Source organism: Hemibagrus wyckioides, linkage group LG18, assembly GCF_019097595.1.
Source record: "Hemibagrus wyckioides isolate EC202008001 linkage group LG18, SWU_Hwy_1.0, whole genome shotgun sequence".
NCBI classification, from domain to species: domain Eukaryota; kingdom Metazoa; phylum Chordata; class Actinopteri; order Siluriformes; family Bagridae; genus Hemibagrus; species Hemibagrus wyckioides.
The window spans coordinates 2060722-2085723 of NC_080727.1; the positions used below are offsets into that span (position 1 = coordinate 2060722).

Here is a 25002-nt window from a genome sequence, read left to right on the forward strand (position 1 = left end):
ATATATACAATAAATAAAGGAAGAAGTATAAAAAGTTTGTTAAATAAGTGATATTGAAATGAGAGGTTTCAATTTTTATTATAAATAATAAAGTTTTTATTTTTTAATTTTTTTGCAAATATTAAGTATTTATTGAGTGCTGCAAATGTTCTAGAAAAAAAACCCACCCCACACTTCTGGGACCCAGCTCACACGTACCCCGTAACCGAAATGTGTTGAACCCGTCCTCACCGAACCCCGAACCGACACCTAAACATTTTCTCTAAATCCAAGCTGCTTTTTTTTTATCTAAACGTCCTCATCGCTCTCTCTCATCGCTCTCTCTCATCACTCCCATCGTTCCCTTCCTCTTTCTCACCGCTTGGCCCTTACATCAGCGTCACCAAAAATACCCCTGTGAATGTTATAAATACCCAGCGCTCTCCGGAGTGTCCGCATTCAGCCTGTTTTCCAGCGTTGCACTTGTTTATTTCCTGCGCTTCCTGACACCTGTGAAAATGCTTCTACTTCCTGTTGTTGTTGTGTCTCGTTCAGACACGGAGGGCCAAAAAAAGCGCCTGGGATTCTCTGAGTGTCACACGTCACAGGCCGAGAGGAACGCCGAGCGTCCGGAAGTGCCGATCCTCTGCGCTTCTTTCCCAGAGCGCAACTCCGAACACCTAAACATCAACAAGGACACGGAAAATCACAAACACCGGCTTTCACACAGCTGATTTATTTACCAGCTTTCTCAGAACACCGAGCTCAGGGACGGCTAATGACCCTTTTACTGTAGATACAGAATGATAAACCTTTCTGTATTTATACTTTACTTGAACATTATTCATCCTGAGGACTTATTCTTACATTTCCAGAAGGAAAAAAACATCTTTCACTCCTTATATTCTTATTTAGACCAACTGTACTGTGTACCAATCAAATCGACTCAGTTTAGCATCTGATAAAGTTCCTTAATGTGGATAGAAAACACCCCAAGAATCAAGACAGCAAGTCAAAGTCAGAAGTCAAAGTCCAAGAAGCTTTATTGTGACTTCAACCATATATAGTTAATGCAGTACACAGTGAAGTGAAACAATGTTCCTCCTGGACCAGAGGTGCTACACAGAACAAAAACAGAGTACAGGTATCAAACATAGAGCTAAACTATTCCTACATGGGTGCATTCTTTACAAACTAAACATACAACATAAGCGCACAAGACAGATGACAAGACAAGACATATAACACCGACTCTGAGTGTTAACAGTGGGTGCAAAGACGGATAGAAACAGGTTAGGACAGTGAATATATCAGCAGAAGTAACAGAAGTAATTAAGTTAAAACAGATACATTTAATCAAAGTGACCAAGTGAAGAGTTATAAATAATTAAAGTATTTATAAAATATTTAAAGTGTAAACACTTTTTTTACACTAAAGTGTAAGAAGGTGATGTGTGCAGCACAGTTCAGTTCTCTGTTGTGTGTGTACAACACCATGTCCAACACAGTTCTCAGTGTATCCATGTCCAACTGAATTCAGTTCTCTGTTGAGATACCTGATTGCAGAAACTGTTACACAGTCTGGTTGTGAAGGCCCAAATGTTTCAGCACCTCTTTCCAGATGGCAGAAGAGTGTGTGTGAGGGGTCATCAACCAGAGCAATTGCACCAAACATGGGAGAACATGCAAACTCCACACATACAGTGAGCAAGACTCGATCCCAGGATGCTGGAGGTGTGAGGCAAACATGCTAACCACTAAGCCACCTGAGCTTAAGTTTCCAATTAAACAATTTTTTTCTCTCCTTTCTTTGTTTCTCTTGTTTTGTAAAGCTGCTTTGAGACAATGTCCACTGTAAAAGGTGCTACATTCCCCTAGATTAGCATGTTTTCCAATTTAGTCTAGCATGGATTCTAGCATAAGATACAGTAGCAAGGTTTCAGGTCCTAGCTAATAGCTCAAGTGGTTAAGGCACTGGGTCATTGACTGGAAGATCAGGAGTTCAAGCCCCAGCACTCCCAAGATGCCACCATTGAGGCCCTTGAGCAAGGCCCTTAACCCCCCCTGCTCCAGGGGTGCTGTATCATGGCTAACCCTGCACTCTCTAATTTCACCTTGGAATCATTTCTCAACTGTTAGAGCACTAGAGATTAGATTGGAGACACCGTTACTAATAACTGGTCACTTTGGGTACTTGTTATTTCATGCAGGAAATTGTATTAATATTTTAAGCTCGTAATAAGCTGTTTTACATGTAATAAATACATTTATAAACTATTAATAAATCCTTCTTTGTTCTTCTTTATTTCCGAAAGTAACGTTAGCATGAACGTCCAAAATGCAGCTGTAAACACTGTCTTTCTCTCCCTCTGAAATCTGGTTATTATTATTATTATTATTAATAATAATAATAATAATAATAATAATAATAATAATAATAATAATAATAGGAGTAATTTTTTTGTTGTTGATATTTTAAATAAATTAAGATAATTAACTGGCTAACATGATGATTTGAAAGTCTGAAGTAAATTCTAATATTATTATTATAATTAGGGGGATAGATGGAAAGAGGGAGAAATAGATAGAGAGAGAGGGAGCAAGAAAGGGAGGGAGATAGATAGATAGATAGATAGATAGATAGATAGATAGATAGATAGATAGATAGATAGATAGATAGATAGATAGATAGATAGATAGATAGAATAAGAGAGAGTGGGGGTGAAAGATAGCGAGCGAGAAAGAGCGAGAGACAGAGAGAGAGAAAGAGAGAGAGAGAGAGAGGGAGAGATAGATAGAGTGAGGGAGTGAGAAAGAAAGAGATAGATAGATAGATAGATAGATAGATAGATAGATAGATAGATAGATAGATAGATAGATAGATAGAGACGGAGAGAGAAAGAGAGACACAGGTAGAGATACAGAGAGAGAGAGAGAGAGAGAGAGAGAGCAGCTACGAATGGATGTTGAATTCTCTTTTTTTCCCCTCCCATCGTTCCCCAGAGAGCTGAAGAGCGTGGAGCCCTGCAGCCAAACAAAGACCCCGCTGTGAATAACAGGAAGGCCATGGTGAGAAAAGCCTGTTATCGTTCTCCTCGAAACACGTCAACGTCGCCCTTTGCAAACAAAGGTGTGCACAAAGCCCAGTAAATAAGTGTGATTTACGGCAAAGTGCCCTCAGACGCTCAGAACTTGTTTATTAGTCGCACTCCAGTACATCACTGAGTGGCGGGCCATGACCTTCTAGGAAATGAAGCCACGTCTGGGTGCACTGCTCCACAAACAATGAATCGGATATCTAAATTTGGGAAATAAATAACTGATTAGAGGTTTGGAATTCCACAGAGTTCCCACCTCGCTCGAGGTGCCTTTGAAGTGGGCAAGGGCGCATTTTTGCACGCTCTCCAGCAGCAGCGTCAGATAAACACAGGAATCTCGTACTTCAGGGGAATGTCGGTAACACGAATGTAGAGCTCTTGCAGGTTAAAGTTCGGGTCAGAGGTCATGCTCAGGGTGAAACACTTTTCGCATCCAGTCGATTCCACTGGGAATAAAAAAAATATGATATTGTGCCCTCTAGGATGCAAGAAAGCTAGAATGCAAGATGGCATGTCATTCTGGAGGAGAAGAAGTGATGAAATGCCTTCTAAAAATCCACTATTTGTGAGAAAATGTGATGCAGTGCCCTATAGGCTGCAAGAAAATATAGCATTGTGCACTCTAGGGTGTCTTTACATATGAGAAAACATGATGAAATTCCTCCTAGAGTGCTCCTATGTGAAAAAAAAATTATTCAGTTCTCTTTAAGTTCCTTCTTTGTCAGCAAATTTGATGCAGTGCCCTATAGGATTATGCCTTGTGCAAGAAATAATGATTAATTGCCCTAAAGATTGTCCCACCGTGGAAATAAATACAATAATACCTTGACTTACGAGTTTAATTGGGTCTGTGACCGAGCTCGTAACTCAATTTGCTCTTATATCAAATTAAATTTCTCCATTAAAATGAATTGAAATGCTATTAATCTGTTCCAGCCCCCCAAAAACCACACCAATTTTTTTTTGTTACGTGTTTTTAAATAAGGAAAATGTACTTTATAAATAGCAAATAATGTATAAAAAAATAATAATACATAATAAAAAGAATGAAAAGAAATAAACTGGTTTTATTAAGTGTATTTACACTGAAGATCAGATGAAGATGCTAGCGGAGGTGGAGGAGATTGGCGGAGGAGGTTGGCGGAGTTTTTCATTTTGTGCTCTATCACTTAACTTACTTGCTACACACTTAATGCTACAATTAATTGCTAAATTTAACTTACACACTATGCTACACTTTATTGCTAAACTTAATTACTTTTAATTAAAAGCTACTTTTTAAAATTTATTAAGCTCCAGACGCCCATCCATGGCGGCGAGGACGACTGCAGCCTCTGGGAGCAGGACAGTTGGGATGGTGCTGATGGAACTCGGAGAGTAGTGAAGGGTCGAGAATGTCATCTCAGTCCACCCACGATCTCTCCTCTGGTCCATACCCCTCCCAGTCGACCAGATATTGAAGGCGTCCGCCTCGCCGTCTGGAGTTTATGACCTCCCGGACCTGGAAGATGGTGTCATCGGGGTCGACTTCGGACGGAGGGAGTACCTCAGGTTCTGCGGATGCAGGGAGAACAGAATCAATAAAAGGTTTTAACAGGGAAACATGGAAGGTAGAAGAGATACGGTAGTGCAGAGGGAGCTGGAGCTCATAGGACACTTCGTTGACTTGTTTTTTGACGGTGAAGGGTCCTATGTAGCAGGGACTCAGCTTCCTGCAGGGCAGTCGTAGGTGGATATTCTGCGTAGAGAGCCAGACCCTAGATGCGTAGAGAGCCAGACCTAGACCCTCTTGTGGCGACAGATTGCCCTTTGCAGGTGGACGTGGGGCTGATTCCCATACCCTCTCACTCTCTCTGAACCAGAAGTCCACGGTGGGCACCTCGGCTGGCTCCCCCGTCCAAGGGAACAGCGGTGGCTGGTACCCGAGCACACACTGGAACAGAGTCAGCTGGGTCGATTCTTGGCGGAGGCCATCTCCCAGGCCGATGGAAGTCCTTTGAGTGGGACTAGTTTACAGGTTTGGAGAATTGGTAAATGGCGATGAGGACAGTGGTGAACCCGTGAGACCTGGGTAAATCTGTGACAAAGTCGACACCTAGGTGTCACCAAGGACGACTTGGAATGGGAAGTGGTTTTAGTTTCCCTTCTGGTAGGCGTCTCGGGGTAGAAACCATGGCACAGACAGAGCATCCTGAGACATAGCAGGCCACCTCCTGGGCGGTGGCCTGCTATAGTAAATATAGTAGATGTCTGGTTGGTGTTGCGCCAGCCAGGGGCGTCCTAGGACCACATCAACTGCAGCATCCTCCAGCACCAGTAGAGACAACTTCTCCTCATGAAAGCAGCCCAGTTGAAGGGTTAACTCCGGAGTCTTCCATGGCACCAGTCTGTTACCTAGTGGTTTCCCCTGAATGGTGGTTATGAGGTAACGGGTAGCGTTTCTCTGTCGAGGTATGGTGCAGGTGGACAGTAGACGAGAGGAGATGAAATTACCAGATGAATCGAAAAGCACTCATGGTGTGAGGAGGACGAACTGGGCAGGTCTGGAGGAGATGGCCATCGTCTCCGCAGTACAGACACAACCTCTGACCAATGCGACACTGGCGCTCATCGTGAGAGGTGGTAGTGGTCAGTCTGCATGGGTTCTGGTGCTGGGGCATTTTCAGAGGATGGTGTGACCAGAGAACTTTCTTCCTCGACGGAGACAGCGGCGAGATGTTGGGACACGCGTTGGGCCTTTAACAGGAAATTTTCCAGTCCAAGAGAGTCATCATAGATGGCCATTTGCCTACGGAGCATGGGATGTAAGCCGTGTGAGAGGAGCGCCGTCTCATTCCAGCCGCTAGAGGCCGCCAGCGTGTGGAAGCGAAGATTGTACTCGTGAATGGGCTGCTCGGCTTGCCGTAGGTTTCATAGCTCATCATGGACGGAGAGGGCGGAAGCGCTCGTGCTGAACACTGCCTTGAAGTGCACCATGAACGTATCAAGGGTGTCCAGTGCGGGACTTTTTGATGTTCAGAGTGACTCGGCCCAGCACCATGCGTTACCGGATAGCAGCGAGAGCATCTATCTATCTTCGTGCTGTCTCCGGAGAATTGCTGGGGCAGCATATCAAAGTACAGCTGGCACTGCATAAGAAACCCCTGGCCTTCCGAGACCTCACCCGAATACTGTGCCGGCATGGCCATGGGACTGGGACTGGGGATGGCTGGACAGGTCAGAATAGCCTCGCGGAGGGAGGCGACCAGGTCGGAGATTGGATCCGAAGTGGGCGGCATTCCGGCTTCCATCTCGGAGACCGTCGTGCTTGTTAGGGCTAGTATTCTGTCACACGGACCCAGGAACAGAGACAGAAGAGCTGATGGTGAGTCAAGTGACAGTGTCTTTATTGTGAATCCAAAAACAGTGCAGACTGTTGAAGAACTGAAAAGACGTATCTTAAAAAGTCTTATCTGTGTGGCGCAATGAGATCAGGGGAAACGTCCACATGGGGAGAGACGAGGTAGGAGCAGCAGCTAGTAATCCACATAGAAAGCAGCATGGACAAAACTCACGTAACGTTAATACTAGCCGCTGCTCGTGTGAAGTAAAGGGTGTTAAATAGTGTGTGTAAATGAGTGTCAGGTGTGGTGTCAGTACTCAGGTGATTGAGGGCGTGGTTGTGAGGCTGAGGTGGGAGCCTCCGTGACACCATGTGTAAGAAAAATAATTACTTGCCCTCTAGAGTGTCCTAATGTGTGACTAAATGTGATGTAGTGCCCCATAGGATGATGCCATGGGCAAGAAAAAAATGAATTGCCCTCTAGAGTGTCATAATGTGTGACTAAATGTGATGTAGTGCCTTGGATGGTGCAACATCCAAGAAAACATGATGCCTTGCCTTATAGGCATCTTTCTTTGTAAATAAATGTGATGTAGTGCCCTATAGGGTGTTGCCATGTGTAAGAAAAACAATTACTTTCCCTCTAGAGTGTCTTAATGTGTGATTGCCTTATAGGGTGGCGCAACAGCCAAGAAAACAAAACATTGTGCCCTATAGGCATCTTTCTTTGTGAATTATAGTGCCCTATAGGTGACTACAATGTGTTTAAAAATAACGAGGCAGTGTCATATAGATTCATTCTTTGTGTTTAAACATGATGCAGTGCCCCATAGGGTGCCACTACATGCTAGAAAGCACGATGTAGTGCCCCATAGACTTCCTTCTTAGTGAATAAATGTGACAGTGCCCAATATGGGTGATAAAACATGAGTGCCCTCAAGGATGCAGTGCCCTAATGGCTTGGGAGAAAATAAGTGTTCTTTATTTTCATCATCTGTTGCTATCTGTTCCTTTTCAGGCATTCTTCAGTAAAATGTATGATATGTGTTGTTAGACAGCACCACCACCACATCCAACACCATCATCAGAGCTCCAGCTGAGGGAAGATCTTCTGGAATAATGTGTTCATGGCTGTTGTACAGAACCAGACACGATGCTGAGGATCAGTGAAGATGTTCTAGTGGCTCGTCATGTCTCAACACCAGACAACTTTTCCTTAATGCGTCACTAGTGGGTTCTTTAACTGCCACAATAACTTGACATTGTAACGTTTCAGTTTTTGGAAAATTAACTTTTGGAAACCTAAATTTTCCCTTTTTTACTCCCTCACTAATGCAGAAGATATAAAATAAACATCAGAGACACACTTATTTTATGTCTATTGAAATTAAATTTGTATAAGTCTTGAATCTAACTCAACTAAGTTCACACAGATTGTCAAGAGAATTCACTTCTGAGACTCTCAGACTCTCTGCAGCACTGAAACCTGAGAGTGTGAGGACATCTGCTGGACTTTTAGAGGAACTGTGAGGACACTTTATGTCAAAGTGTTTTGACTCACATATGGGCTTGAAACATTTTGGACTTTCCTTGGCCTAAAACACTGATGCACTGTATAAGAAAGGTCAAAGTCACCTGTACTTCCTCAGGAGACTCAGGTCCTTCAATGTCTGCAGAACCATGCTGCAGATGTTCTACCACTCAGTGGGAGCCAGCATCATCTTCTACGCTGTTGTGTGCTTGGGTAGCAGGGTGAAGATGGCCGATGCCAACAGACTCAACAAGCTCATTAGGAAAGTGGAGTGGAGCTGGAGTCTCTGGTCGAGGTGTCTGAGAGGAGAATTCTGGGAAACTTCTCAGTTTGCTTGACAGCACAACACTGGAGTACAGCTGTAGACTATGGACCACCGAGGAAAACCACAGGAGGTCTTTCCTAGCAGTGGCCAACAAACTCTATAACTCCTCCCCTTTCAGTAGGGAGCATAGCTGACACACTGAACACTGACTGTATCACTGTGTTATTATCTACAGCTCAATCTACAATATTTACAATATTTACGTTAATATCATACAATGTGCAGTATTGTCTTAATTCTCTAGCACCCTTTTTTTACCTTTTGTATATGTAGAATATTTAATTTATATTTATTTCTCTTTTGTAATCTGAAGCGGTCTCTGGCAAATGAATTTCCTTATCTTATCTTACATAGTACAGTACAGTATAGTCTCATATAGTGTACCACAGTACAGTGCAATGTCTCATAGTATAGTATAGTATAGTATAGTATAGTATAGTATAGTATAGTATAGTATAGTATAGTATAGTATAGTATGGTAGAGTAAAGTATAGTATAATATAGTATGGTAAAGTAAAGCAGAGTAAAGTATAGTATAGTATAGTATGGCAGAGTATAGTATAGTATAGTATAGTATAGTATAGTATAGTATGTCAGATTAAAGCAGAGTATTGTATAGTGTAGTATAGTATGGCAGAGTATAGTATAGTATAATATAGTATGTCAGATTAAAGCAGAGTATAGTATAGTATGTCAGAGTAAAGCAGAGTATAGTATAGTATAATATAGTATAGTATAATATAGTATGGTAGAGTAAAGTATAGTATAGTATGGCAGAGTATAGTATAGTATAATATAGTATGGCAGAGTAAAGTATACTATAGTATAGTATGGCAGAGTATAGTATAGTATAATATAGTATGGCAAAGTAAAGCAGAGTAAAGTATAGTATAGTATAGTATAGTATAGTATAGTATAGTATGGAAAAGTAAAGCAGAGTAAAGTATAGTATAGTATAGTATAGTATAGTATGGCAGAGTATAGTATAGTATAATATAGTATGGCAAAGTAAAGCAGAGTAAAGTATAGTATAGTATAGTATAGTACAGTATAGTATAGTATGTCAGATTAAAGCAGAGTATAGTATAGTATAGTGTAGTATAGTATGGCAGAGTATAGTATAGTATAATATAGTATGTCAGATTAAAGCAGAGTATAGTATAGTATAGTATAGCAGAGTATAGTTATAGTACGGTATAGTATAGTATAGCATAGTATAGTGTGGCAGAGTATAGTATAGTATAATATAGTATGGCAAAGTAAAGCAGAGTAAAGTATAGTATAGTATAGTATAGTATAGTATAGTATAGTATAGTATAGTATAGTACAGTATAGTATAGTATAGTATAGTATAGTACAGTATAGTATAGTATAGTATAGTATGTCAGATTAAAGCAGAGTATAGTATAGTATAGTGTAGTATAGTATGGCAGAGTATAGTATAGTATAATATAGTATGTCAGATTAAAGTAGAGTATAGTATAGTATAGTATAGTGTGGCAGAGTATAGTATAGTATAATATAGTATGTCAGATTAAAGGAGAGTATAGTATAGTGTAGTATAGTATGGCAGAGTATAGTATAGTATAGTATGTCAGAGTAAAGCAGAGTATAGTATAGCAGAGTATAGTATAGTATGGTATAGTATAGTATAGTATAGTATAGCAGAGTATAGTATAGTATGGTATAGTATAGTATAGCAGAGTATAGTATAGTATGGTATAGTAGGGTATAGCAGAGTATAGTATAGTATAGTATATCAGAGTATAGTATAGTATGGAATGGCAGAGTATAGTATAGTATGGTTTAGTATAGTATATCAGAGTATAGTATAGTATAGCAGAGTATAGTATAGTATGGAATGGCAGAGTATAGTATAGTATAGTATATCAGAGTATAGTATAGCAAAGTATAGTACAGTATAGTATAGCAGAGTATAGTATAGTATAGTATGGTATAACAGAGTATAGTATAGTATAGTATAGTATAGTATGGCAGAGTATAGTATAGTATAGTATAATATAGCAAAGTATAGTACAGCAGAGTATAGTACAGTATAGTATAGCAGAGTATAGTATAGTATAGTATAGTATAGTATAGTATGGTATAGCAGAGTATAGTATAGTATAGTATAGTATAGCAGAGTAGAGTATAGTATAGTGTAGTATAGTATGGCAGAGTATAGTATAGTATGGTATAGTAGGGTATAGCAGAGTATAGTATAGTATAGTATAGCAGAGTATAGTATAGTATGATATAGTAGGGTATAGCAGAGTATAGTATAGTATAGCAGAGTATAGTATAGTATGGTTTAGTATAGTATATCAGAGTATAGTATAGTATATCAGAGTATAGTATAGTATATCAGAGTATAGTATAGTATAGCAGAGTATAGTATAGTATGGTTTAGTATAGTATATCAGAGTATAGTATAGTATATCAGAGTATAGTATAGTATATCAGAGTATAGTATAGTATAGCAGAGTATAGTATAGTATGGAATGGCAGAGAATAGTATAGTATAGTACAGTATAGTATAGCAGAGTATAGTATAGTATGGTATAGCAGAGTATAGTGTAGTATAGTATGGCAGAGTATAGTATAGTATAGTATAGTATAATATAGCAAAGTATAGTATAGCAGAGTATAGTACAGTATAGTATAGCAGAGTATAGTATAGTATGGTATAGCAGAGTATAGTATAGTGTAGTATAGTATGGCAGAGTAGAATAGAGAAAAACAAAAAGTTGACAGCATCTAAATAAAGAGTGTTTGTGTGATGTGAGTGGATTTATATTATGTTTAAGATTCATTTATGATAATTTAATTAGAAAAAAAAAATTGTATGTGAGGATGAATAATAAAATTATTATTTATTATTTTTATTATGATAATAATAATAATAATAATAATAATAATAATAATAATAATAATTATTATTATTATTATTATTATTATTATTAATAATAATAATAATAATAAAATAATAATAATAATAATAATAATAATAATAACAATAACAACATGTATTATTGTATCCACTTGAGGGCGCTACAGACTAAATCATCTGACCCTCTTCTCTCACATCCCTGCATGATCTCTCTGCCTCTTGCCTCCTTCACTCACTGCTCAAACATCTGAATCTGTATGAAACATGCTGGAAATGCTGTGTGTGAGTTCCTCTGCTTGAAGATATCGGAGAACTGGAGCGACTTCTTCATCAAGTTAAACAAACATTTCCTCACAGAAAACTGGCGAATCGTCTGTTGCTATAGAAACGATAAGGTATCAACATTCAGCAACATCTACTGACCAATCAGAATCCAGAATTCAGCAGTGCTGCGGGATTAGGACTGTGTTTTTATCCAACACATATACACACAAAGACACACACACACACACACAGAGACCACAAACAACAACACAAAGTGATGATGGTGTAGACAATCTAAATGTAGCATCTGATTACACAGTGCGTTTAGTCTGCGTCTGTCAAAAAAGAATGTTTGTGTATTTTTTGGCATGGAATATGGAGAGTTCTGACCTCGTAGCTTAATTCTAACATCAAAAAATTGAAAAAAGAGCTGTTCTGGCCACTCAGTTAGAGGTCATTCCAGTACATTTATAAAAAAATGATGTTTACAAACAGAGAGAATTTTTTTTTTAATTATGAGATTTCTAATATTATCATCATCTTCATCTTCTAATTCCCATACGTGACTAGTGTAGTAATTATAAAGCATTTAAACATACACTATATTGCCAAAGGTTTTGGGACACCCCTCCAAATCATTGAGTTCAGGTGTTGTTTTTCAGGGGTTGTGGTTTCAGGGGTTCGGCCCCTTAGTTCCAGTGAAAGGAACTCTTAATGCTTCAGCTTCATACCAAGACATTTTGGACAATTTCATGCTCTTTGTGGGAACAGTTTGGGGATGACCCCTTCCTGTTCCAACATGACTGCACACCAGTGACCAAAGCAAGGTCCATAAAGACATGGATGAGTGAGTTTGGTGTGGAGGAACTTGACTGACCTGCACAGAGTCCTGACCTCAACCCCATAGAACACCTTTGGGATGAATTAGAGTGGAGACTGTGAGCCAGACCTTCTCGTCCAACATCAGTGCCTGACCTCACAAATGCGCTTCCAGAGGAAAGGTCAAAAATTCCCCCAAACCTTGTGGAAAGCCTTCCCAGAAGAGTTGAAGCAACTCCATATTACATTCATCTGCATGTAATACATGCATGTAATGCATGCATCTGCATCTGTCCTGAAACGTTTGAGTCTTTATATAATATAACGACTCAAATGTCACATATTATTCATTTTGTTACACTTCCCACTCTATAAACATGCTAATAAAAGCAAGACAGACATCATAACAGCGTGAGAGAAAATCATGCTAGCTGTCATCATGTGAACGTGTGACTTTGGGTCATTATTATCACTTAGCATATGACTATTAGCTTTATAATTACGCTAGTCATGTTGGGTGATTAGCCAGCTAATGACACTCAGTGAATTTTAGCTAATGCAGCTATTTGGATAAAGCTTGAATTTTTTTCTGATTCAGTTTTCATTATAGAAAGTGACGTTGTAGATACTTCAACAATTATTTTTTTATTCTAATGGAAGGTCATTGAAGGATAGGAAGACAAATGTGTGTGTGTGTGAGTGTGTGTGTATGTGTGTGAGTGTGTGTGTTTGTGAGTGTGTGTGTGTGAGTGTGTGTGTGTGTGTGAGTGTGTGTGTGAGTGTGTGTGTATGTGTGTGAGTTTGTGAGTATGTGTGTGTATGTGTGTGTGTGTGTGAGTGAGTGTGTGTGTGTGTGAGTGTGTGTGTATGTGTGTGAGTTTGTGAGTGTGTGTGTGTGTGTGAGTGTGTGTGTGAGTGAGTGTGTGTGTGTGTGTGAGTGTGTGTGTATGTGTGTGAGTTTGTGAGTGTGTGTGTGTGTGTGTGCATGTGTGTGTGTGTGTGTGATTCGAGGCCTACAGGAATGTGTCAACACACAGAATCTCTCACCAAACCAGCAGATTCTTGTCCTCACTCTGTCCAGCTTTAGTAAACACTCTGAGACACACTTCCAGGTTCAGGGAGACGATTCCATCCTCCTCTGTCCTCTCACAGGCTTCTGCGTGAACTTTCACCTCTGATGACCTCGATGAGGGGAGCCGCACAGGTTGACACCCTTCCCTTGAACCCTGCGGTCCATGAAAATATTTTTTGTTATTTTATATTCTTAAACATTTTCATTATTATTATTATTTATTAAATTTATAACATTTTCATTATTATTATTATTATTATTATTATTATTATATTGAAAAAATAGTCAAATATATTTTTAAAATCTATATTTATTTTTGTATATTACCTAATTTTATTTTTTGGATAAAATAAAAAATAAAAAACCTAAAAAAATGAATTGGATTGTCATGTAAAGAGTAAAAAGTTTAACATCTGAGAATCTTAACACTGAAGCTTTTAGGAATTTTGACAGGAACAGATTAAGATTATAGACATAGCCAGGAGCAGGTTCTAATCCGAGTCTCACCGCATCACTCCGCTCCACTGCGGAAAACCATGAACGCTGACAGAATTCCAGATTTATTAACCTGCACATGTAGACAACTCTTGTGTTTAAAGTCATCATGTGTGTTTCTGGAGCCTGTTGACTTTGTTCAGGAATGCTGGCAGTGTTTTAGACGTCTCAGTGACAGCACACTCACTCCAGAGTCCTCCTTGTTCCTGAAAAAACATTCCTCCCCGTCTCCCGTCCGGGAGCGGAATATTTTAATGGGAACAACTGTTCAGGATGACTCAAGCGTCCTCAGAGTCACGTCTGATTTCATCGCTTATCTTAGCAGCTGCCGGACTTTCAGATTACGAGGCACATTTTGCTCTCTAGAAAGTCCTTCTAGAGTAAAGCGGTGTAACTTTATGTGATAAAACGGCCACATTTTTACAGACGGTCTGTTTTTAGCTCCAGTGGACATCACACTGGACTTTCCACAGGCTTGCTACGAGAAATAAGCATTTTTTAAAGCTTAATAATAATAAAAAATACCTTTAAAAAAAAAGCTGTTGTTAAGCATCGGTTTAGAGTATTATTACTATTAGAAAACTACAGCAACACTAAATGGACAAAAATTAAATGAGACATCCTTATTAAGGGGAGGTGAAGTGAAGGTTCAGAATATTTTAATAAAACCAATGTCACATGAACACAATTTATAGAACAATTTATTTAAATTTGAAATAAAAAAAGAAATACTTTATGATGGTTGATTTTTTATATTTTATTTTTTAATAACATATAAATAAATAATAAATATAATAAATAATAATAAAATATAAATATAATACATAATAAAAAAATATAAATTATTTCTTCTTTATTTAATTTAGGATTTAATATTTAATAATAAATGTAATCAATAAATACATTTATAAATAATAAATAAATGTATGAGTATATTAGCTTATTTAAAAAAAACAATTTGGCTTTAAATAACATAAATAAAAATATTAATGTTTTATAAGTTTAGCCATGGAGACTTTGTAAGAGACTTTTTATTTTTATTTTATTTTAAAATTTTTATTTAATTTTCCAGAATAAACATCCTGAAGATGTCGACCGATCCGATAACGAGGAACGAGTGAGCATGGATTGTTCTGGAAGCACTTTCAGGATTAATGGACAAGAGGAAAAATATTCATTTAACACACTCTGTTATTTAGTGGATCATATTTTAAACCCAAACAGCTTTTCTTCATTTCATGCTCAGCTCGATAACGTCGGCGGTGCTGGAATGAAGAACAGAGATTTTGTCGAACTGTATTTAAAGTTAATGAAGTGAACCGCAAGCTGTCCAATTTCCCAATTTCATTTTCTCTGAGTTAATGTTGTAAAACTCTATTAATGAACGAAGTGCTGCTTGCCGTGATAATTGGTGCCAAACGCGAGAGAAACATGGCAGCTTCATTTTTTAGTGCTAGAAAATTAAAGGATGATGAAACACAGAGAGTTTTTCGAGTTTCAGAGGTTAATAAAGTCTCAATAGCTTCAATATATTTACATCATTCAAACCTGCACAGAGCTAAACTGGTAGCTATAAACTTCCAATCCATCCAAGAGACGCAAAACATATGTAGGATGCATTTGTGGGGATAAAAAGTCATGTGTGTTCATGTTCTGGCAGATTTGACTCATTGAATCAGTTTTGATTCGTTTGATTCGGTGAACAGAAATGAAAAGCAGGCCATCATTTTTGACGTACACGTCAGACTTCACAGTCTCATATTAGACATGGATCATCTCTAAATGATTCAGTCTTGCTGCTGAGTAAGATTTTTAGATTCTACATCTGTGTGTGTGTGTGTGTGTGTGTGCTTTTAAACATCTGTCTGCATCTCTATGTATGATCCCTGCAACTTGAGTCAGTGAATCCTTTTGGTCAAAATGGAGAGTCAGCAGACCCACATGTGAATCGTGAATCTTTCAGTCAGCTTGCAAGCACATTATAAAATAAAACAAAATAGCGATGATTATTAGTTCATTTACGGTCATTTAATGTCTTTTGTCCGTTGGGGAAACGATCCAGCTGCATATTTCGTGCACAAATTGACGAACGAATCATTTAACTGAACTGACTCGGTTTGATGATTCGAAACACTGAAAAGATTCAAAATGGTATTCTGTGTAAACGAGGACAGATTTTAAGAGGCGTATTTTAAAAAATGCTGACACTAAATGCAATCCCAGAACTTAGCCCCATCCAAAAAAAACAACCAAAATCTTAGCCCCGCCCACTTTTTTGTCATGTTAGAAGTAGTACTTATAGTAATAGTAATAGTATAGTAATAGCTAGAAGTAGCTAAATATCCAGTTGCTATTTGAGATTTGAAAGGGTTTTTTTGACCAGAATGTTGAGAGTTCAAATCCCACGACCGCCATAAAGCCATGACTTCGTGTCTCCATTAGATTCTGCTTCACTTTGGATAAAAGCTTCGCCTGAATGAATACAAATGCTGCCATTTGTGTAGAAAATCTTCATGAGTTAATGGAAAATACAAAAGGAGGGACATCGTCTGCTGGATTTTATTGGGCTAATTAAAAGAGCTGACTTTTTAGAGCCATGTAAGCAACTAGTATACACACACACACACACACACACACACACACACACACAAACTGTTTACGATGGCATTGATAAATGAGACTCGACACAGCGACGGCTGTAAAATCTGCCAAACGTACTCGCTTCTACTTTCTTTTCCTCTTTCTATTTTTCTCCTTCTCTCTCTCTCTCTCTGTTTATTCTCTCGCTTTCCACTTTTTCTTCCTTTCACTTTCACTGATTTATAAAACAAGTTCAAATCCCGCTCAACTCCATATAGCCGATCGCTAACGTTGTTTGTTGTTGTTAGCAACATTAGCGTTGTGTTACTCAGTCCAAGTATAGAAGCAATTTAATTCTGCAGAACTTTATGTAACACACACGCACGCGCACGCACACACACACACACGCACGACGATGGGCATGATGTCAGATTTTAAAGGATCGTTTTTGTTTAATTAAAGAATTATAATTAAACAAGTATAAATAACACTGACTTTCTTCATGAAGCGAAGAAATAAAGAATAAATTAAAAGTTAACTAGAGGACAAGTGTGTGAATTTGTTGCTTAGTTAATTTGTTAATTAAGTGTAATTAGGTGTGTGTGTGTGTGAGAGAGAGAGAGAGAGAGAGAGAGAGAGAGAGAGAGAGAGAAAGACATGTTTCTATATGAAATAAGTAAACAGCAGTGATGCGGGCAGACAAAATCGTGTGTGGTTAGGGAGCATGTGTGTGTGTGTCAGTTGTCTATGTGTGGAATCTGAAACCACTGTGGGAGTGTGTGTGTGCTGCACTGAACGTGTCCTCCTATCACACACTTCCTCAAACAAGCGCAGCCCTGCCCCTCCTCCCTCCCTCCCTCCCTCCCTCCTTCTCTCTCTCTCTCTCTCTCTCTCTCTCTCTCTCTCTCAGTGTCTCTTGCCCATCCTTGTGTCTGATAGAGAGGGGCTTCTTGCTTTGTGTGTGTGTGTATATGTGTGATACCAGGGAACCCGTCTGCCACTGCTGAGAACATAGACATACACACACACACGCTCTCTCTCTCTATCTCTTGCTCTCTCTCTGCTGTCCACCGGAACTCTAGCGTATGCAGATGGTGTGAGCTGTCAGGCGAAAAGTTTATGACAGCTCTCTCTCTCTCTCTCGTTCTCTCTCTCTCTCTCGCTCTGTGTCTCTGGCTCAGAGTGTGTGAGAGTGTGTGTGTGTGTGAGAGAGAGTGTGTTTGTACGAGGCTACGGACTCTACCTTCTAAACGGACTGTGGAACACCTTGCTCTCTGTTTGGACTTTTTGTGTCTCTGAGATTTTCTGGAGGAGTGGATTGGGATCAGAGTGTGTCCAGGTAAGGGCTCTTGTGCTACTGTGTGTGTGTGTGTGTGTGTGTTTTTTATGCACATAGAAAATGTGTAGTATACATGCACAGACAAAATAGAAAGATGATGTCTGAAGGCAGCTGTAGCATGCAGTGTGTGCATGTGTGTTTGTGTGTGCATGTGTATGTCTGTGTGTGTATGTGTGTGTGTGTGTGTAAGCCTACCTTTAGTGTCAATGTTATCTAGTGAGGATTGGACCGGCGTCCGGCGGGCAGAAGCTCATGGGAAGGTTCAATTACATGGTGTTTTAAAGCAAGCAGAGACTCTGTGTGTGTGTGTGTTTGTGTGTTTGTGTTCATTCAGTCTGTGTGTGTCTGTGTGTGAGAAAGGACAGATGGAGATTGAGAGTGTACATAGTGAAGAAAAGAGTCCTACACCACAGCGTTGTTGAATCCTGCACTCTGATTGGTCAGAAAGTGTTGATTAGTTTCCTATAACAGCAGCTCAGACTGTGGCTCAGCTGACCATCACAGCTTTATATTAAATACGTTATTGTTACTATAGCAACAGCTACTTCACAGGGACTGGTGTGTAATCTTTGTTAGGGTGAAATTTTATGGAAGGAGTCTCCAGTGTCAGCACTTTGTCGCAGTCATTTTTTTATCCTCATATCTATCATTAAAAAAAAATCTCATCATCTTTGAGTAAGAGGAGAAGAAGCACTGCTTTATTCCTTATTTGTTTGATAGTTTATAGCTGCTGTAAAATAAGTTAGAACTTATTTCCACAACATGCAATGTAGCTATAAATGGATAAATAATATAATGTGTCATTCTTGTCTACTTTTGCGTGTGTGTGTATGTGTGTGTGTGTAGACATGAGGTACTCTTTCTCTCTGTTTCTCTCACTTGCCTCTCTCTCCCTCTCTTTCAGTCTCTCTCTCTCTCTCTGTCCCTGGTTCCTTCTGTACCTGTATCATGTACATGTGAAGGAGCAGGTGGTGTTGATGACTTTACATTAACGATGTATAAGCACACACTACACACACATTTCCAGACGAAAGAGAGACACTAAAGGCACTAAAGGTACTAAAAGATGGCAGTGACGAGCAGGAGTAGTGTTTAGTCCCGTTATTTCAGAGAGTGTATGAAGGTATGACGAGAGAGGCGTGTTATTATTGTAGTATTATGTCACTAAGCCGCAGTGCATTCGTCTGTGTGATCATCGTGTGTGTGTGTGTGTGTGTGTTTGTGTGTTTTAAATTCTTATCTTGTTCACAGTGGCACATCAAGTCCCAATGTGAGTTTGTGATTAATACAATCACATCAGTAGTTTACTTTGTTTGTTTGTTTATTTGCACTCATGATAGGAGATGCTTTATAATAAACACTATATATCACTGGTTATTACACATTATTAACCCTTTATTTAATATCTTCAACTTCTTTCTTTCTATCTTACATCTTATTGCTTTCTTGTTCTATCTGTCTATCTGTCTATCTATCTATCTATCTATCTATCTATCTATCTATCTATCTATCTATCTATCTATCTATCTATCTATCTCTTTCTTTTTGCTTTCTTACACTTCTTTGCTTACTTCTTCTATCTTCCTATTTATCCCATGATAAAATTATGTGTATGTGTGAGTGTGAGTGAGAGCCAGAGAGAAAGAGAGAGACAGAGAGAGAAAGAGAGAGAGAGAGAGAGATAGAGTGAGGGATTTTGGACAGCTCATGTAGAAAGCTGCTAAGTGTCTGGTTTGGTGCAGACGTGACTCAGCCGGGCCAAACGCAGCGTCACTCCGGCGTTAAAGAAAGCAGTGTTTAATATTTTGGTAATTAAATTTGTGGGATGTTTTTTTCCTCCTGCAGTAAAAATCCTGGATGCTGATGTACATGAGCCTGGAAGATGCTTTCGTGCGGTTTGCACCATACTGTGAAGCAGCATGTGGCTTTTTTCCGTGTGTATGATGATGAGATTTCACTGCACACACACACACACACACACACACACATAATCACACAGACTTGCTTTTGTGGTGTGTACAGGTGTATCAGGTGTCTTTAGTGTACATAGCTTAGGGCTGTGTGTGTGGTAGCATAATGGGATGGAATGGGAATATGGATGTCTTTGTTGCATGGAGCCGGGAGATTGGAATGTTCTCGGCTTTGTTTTGCACTCAAGGAGATCAGATTTCCATCAGCTGCCAGACCAGGTTTGGGTTTGTGATCAGATTTTATAGGAGTGTGTGTGAGAAAGAGAACCAGGTGAGGTCTATCTATCTATCTATCTATCTATCTATCTATCTATCTATCTATCTATCTATCTATCTATCTATCTATCTATCTATCTATCTCTTTAATGCTGATTTTTGTAGCTTTCTCATGCACACACTGATCTCTACGTTAGCTAGTTCAGTGAGTTCACATCACAGTTAAATAAATGTTCATTTAGCCACGCCCATAAAGCGAGTTTTAAATGATAAAATAACGAATATAAAGAGACAGAACTCCTCATAAATGTGGCAATTTTTGAGCATTGCAGTATGTCGGCTACCATAGACACACACTGACATTAAAAAACAGTCCTGGATGATTGTCTCTATAAGTCAAAGTATAGAAGTCTCTATAACAGCAGAGACGAAAGCGGCTAATCTCCAAAACTTCTGTTAGGAGATCGCATGATTAAAAACATTACGGTTAGTAACGGTACACGAGATCGGATTCTCAGGACCTTTAACGGGAAGACTGATGTAATAAACGAATCCAATCACAACTGGTCACTTGAGGTAACGTCCGATCACCCAGGATGAAGATGTTAACGAGGACTACTCTGTTTGAGCACCGTTACTTTTCTCCCAACAGAACGGCTAATATTATCCGTCTTAATTAACGGATTTGTTCTGGATAATATGAGTCTTCATTAGTGTGTGACTGGAATAAATAAGTGATCCGTAAGTGAGTAATGAATGAAGGATGAAGACGGTCAGTCAAGCTTCACGTCTCCTTATATGGAAACGCCGCAGACTCAGCTGTGACATGAATGTTTTTTCCCCAACTAACCGGATTTTTGAGATCTAGCTTGTGTGTGTGTGTCTGTGTGTCTGTGTGTGTGTGTGTGTGAGAGAGGGTCAGCAGTACAGTTATTTAAGGGAGCGATGATATCATTGCTCACACGTTGCCTGTGTTTGTTTCTGCTGGACGCTGAGTCATCGTGTGGGATGTTTACAGGTCACCTGCCTCACCTTGATTCTTCCCCTAAAAATGACAATTTTACTGCATCCTTCTTTCCTCATGGTTTTTTTGTTTTTGTTTTTTTTACATTTCTGGATTCTGATTGGTCAAATAAACATCAGAATTTACCTCAGTCTGTAGCTAAACTGTATTTAAGACTAGCTAAACATCAACATTTACCTCAGTGTGTAGCTGAATTGTAAATAGAACCAGCTAGACATCAATATTTACCTCAGTCTGTAGCTAAAATGCATATAAGAATAGTTAAACATCAACATTTACCTCAGTCAACTAGCTAAATTCTATATAGGACTAGCTAAACATCAACATTTACCCCAGTATGTAGCTAAAATATAACTAAAGATCAATATTTACCTCAGTCAACTAGCTAAACTGTATATAAGACTAGCTAAACATCAACATTTACCTCACTCTGTAGCTAAAATGTATTTATGACTAGCTAAAGATTAACATTTACCTCAGTCAACTAGCAAAACTGTATATAAGACTAACTAAAGATGAATATTTACCTCAGTCTGTAGCTAAAATGTATATAAGACTAGCTAAAGATCAATAGTTACCTCAGTCAACTAGCTAAATATATGCAGCCATTTGGATTTGCCGTCACTAGACAATGGAATGTCCCACCTTTTTTCTTCACCTAAAAATGACAATCCTACTTTCCTTGTGATTTTTTAAAATATATATTCTGACCAGTCAAAATAAACGGTCAATTAAACTCGCTCATTCTAATACTCGTTATCATTTCTATAGCAATAACTCATTTACATGGTGGACGCTCTACATACTGCAGATTAGTTAAAATATTCATTGATGTGGTAAAGTGAAGTTTTCTGTCATTTGTCGAAGGAGTCTCCAGTGTGAGCTCTTTGTAACGGTCAATCGTAAAGCTGTAACTTTTACGCCATCTCTGCGTATTTTCTTCCTTTTTGAGACGCAAGAGAGACCGGTCTCTCATTTCATAACATTTCACGTAACTACACCAACTTCATAATAAGTACGATGTGTCACACTTTAGGAAGTGACGTTAAAGGAAAATGATTTGCTTCGGAGTGCTAACAGTGACTGTGCTTCATCACACCACCCCGTCATTGATTAGTTTCCTGTAGCAGCATTAAACTGTTGTGAATTATTTATTTGTGGATTTTTTTACCCTGACACTGCGTACAATGATTTGTTTGTACTGATCACAGCAGGAGGATTTGGGTGTGAGCGAATGGATGCTGCTCAGGAAATGGCTGGTTCAGAATTTTATTTTTGGTCGCTAAAAAGAGAAGTGAAAATAGACGCAAAGTCATGCTTCTGAATCACAACATGTATTATATTTTAAGAAACTGCTGATGGTTTGTAATGTGGAATCTGGTTAGTGATCAGTGTGTGATTTTTTTCTCATTTTTGCCTTCGTTTACTAAATAAATGATCTTACATTCAAATACAGCTTGAAACTCGAACTGGGGAAAAACAAAGAAAACGTTGTCTCTGTAACATCTGTAACATTTACTATAGAGTTCTCTGTTTTTGAGATATTTAAACATCAACATTTACCTCAGTATGTAGCTAAACTGTACATAAGACTAGCTAAACATCAACATTTACCTCAGTATATAGCTGTATTGTATATAAGACTAGCTAAACATCAACAATTATCTCAGTATGTAGCTAAACTGTACATAAGACTAGCTAAACATCAACATTTACCTCAGTATATAGCTGTATTGTATATAATACTAGCTAAACATCAACATTTACCTCAGTATATAGCTGTATTGTATATAAGACTAGCTAAACATCAACATTTACCTCAGTATATAGCTGTATTGTATATAAGACTAGCTAAACATCAACAATTATCTCAGTATGTAGCTAAACTGTACATAAGACAAGCTAAACATCAACATTTACCTCAGTATATAGCTGTATTGTATATAATACTAGCCAAACATCAACAATTATCTCAGTATGTAGCTAAACTGTACATAAGACTAGCTAAACATCAACATTTATCTCAGTATATAGCTGTATTGTATATAAGACTAGCTAAACATCAACATTTACCTCAGTATATAGCTGTATTGTATATAATACTAGCTAAACATCAACATTTATCTCAGTATGTAGCTAAACTGTACATAAGACTAGCTAAACATCAACATTTACCTCAGTATATAGCTGTATTGTATATAATACTAGCTAAACATCAACAATTATCTCAGTATGTAGCTAAACTGTACATAAGACTAGCTAAACATCAACATTTACCTCAGTATATAGCTGTATTGTATATAATACTAGCTAAACATCAACATTTATCTCAGTATGTAGCTAAACTGTACATAAGACTAGCTAAACATCAACATTTACCTCAGTATATAGCTGTATTGTATATAATACTAGCTAAACATCAACAATTATCTCAGTATGTAGCTAAACTGTACATAAGACTAGCTAAACATCAACATTTATCTCATTTATGTGGCTGAATTCTACATACAAGTTGTAAAATATCAGAATTTACCTCAGCCAGCTAACTAAATGTATGCAGCCATTTTGATTTTCCGTCACTGGACAATGGCATTCCTAGTTGACCGAGCCTTTTCTTTGTGGAGGTCAAAAAATTATGGGTTCTAACCTTTAGCCAGCTGCACCATTATATTACCAGTTTCTTCTTCCTGTGTGGTGCTGGAAGGCTTCGGAGAAAATATCAGGAGTTTTTTAGCCTTGTGGGTGAAGTTGACATGCTAAATATTAGCCAGTTAGCTTCTATACATTAGACCAAAAAGAGGGAGAGAGAGAAAGAGTGAAAGAGAGAGGTGGCTTGTTGGCATGGAAACTGTATAGTCCAGGCTTTTCATTATGGATGTAATGGGATTTCAGAACGCCACAGCTTTGGTTGTGGTTTGAGGAAAAAAACAAGAAAAAAAACGAGAATGCTGTGAAAACCGAATGTTCTGGTATTGAGTAAATGAAACTATAATCACATGAGACTAAATAATCTACAGTCTCATATAGGTTTTAAAGAGGAAACACACACACACACACACACACACAGTTTTAAACACTTAACATAGACAGTTGAACATGTTTATAAAAGTTTCATCTCCAATTCTAATTCCAACCTTGCTGGCATAAAGAAAATTAAATATGAACCTTTACGTAGACCCGTGATGATGTCACAGGGTGGTGTATTTGCCCCCCTTTTTTAAAAGTTGAGTAAGGGTGCTGGACTATTGACTGAATCAGGCGCTTCATTGGAAAATGTCACAACACTTTCAGCATAAAATGAAGAACACAGGGTAGTATGTCACAGGAAAGCCACACACACACACACACACACACACACACACACAGGATGGATGCCTTTAAAAGGTTGCGTCCAGTTTCTGAGTGACGGCTGGAATTATTTCAGGTTATTGATTCTTTGTAAGGAAAGTCAAGTATACAGTATAGTGATGTATCAACGTCCAGTTATATCGCTGTCAAAAATATCACTCACACACACACACACACACACACAATTATTTGAATAAAATTATTATATAAGTATTTATTGATTACAGGCAATGACACAAAGGCTTGTAGCTGATACGGCAAATCTTTATCAAATAAATCAACTGTTAGTTCTAGGATATTAGCATTAACGCTAGTTATTAGCATTAACGTCACGTGATAAATGGATAAAAAAAATCATGGTGTTGTAATTTAACAAACAAATCAACCAAGTAAAGTTTTAGCCACATTATACATCTCATAATGAGATTTGCTTGTGTGTTTTTATCTCTGTGTGTGTGTGTGTCAGATCAAGCTCCAGGGGTCTAACAACAATGGACACACCCATACATGTTCTCTATTTTGGTGTTTTTCTGCCTTTTTTCCTCTTCTGAGACCACTCAAACACCCACATGTGCACACAGACACACCCAAACAAACACACCCAAACACACACACACACACACACACAAAAGAAAACATTACAACACTCTTTTTTTTCTCTTCTCGTGGACATATAGAGGAGACGAGGGAGAGGAGCAGCTGTCAGGTCCAGACACAAATATGCAGACAG

General features: G+C 38.4%; 1 protein-coding gene and 1 long non-coding RNA gene across 2 annotated transcripts in view; one reads left to right on the forward strand and one right to left on the reverse strand.

Moving 5' to 3' along the window:
- Positions 1-2539: 2539 nt before the first annotated feature.
- LOC131368692 (uncharacterized) lies at positions 2540-23707 on the reverse strand. Its single transcript, XR_009207184.1, has 3 exons — positions 23458-23707; positions 13276-13454; positions 2540-4631 (listed from the first exon to the last, which is right to left on the reverse strand). It is a non-coding gene; the product is annotated as an uncharacterized LOC131368692 (long non-coding RNA).
- arhgap24 (Rho GTPase activating protein 24) overlaps positions 17301-25002 on the forward strand; it is an 81445-nt gene continuing 73743 nt past the window's right edge. The window contains exon 1 of the mRNA XM_058414732.1: positions 17301-17714. The gene's annotated coding sequence lies outside the window, so the exon portion shown is untranslated. The remainder of the gene's footprint in view (positions 17715-25002) is intronic.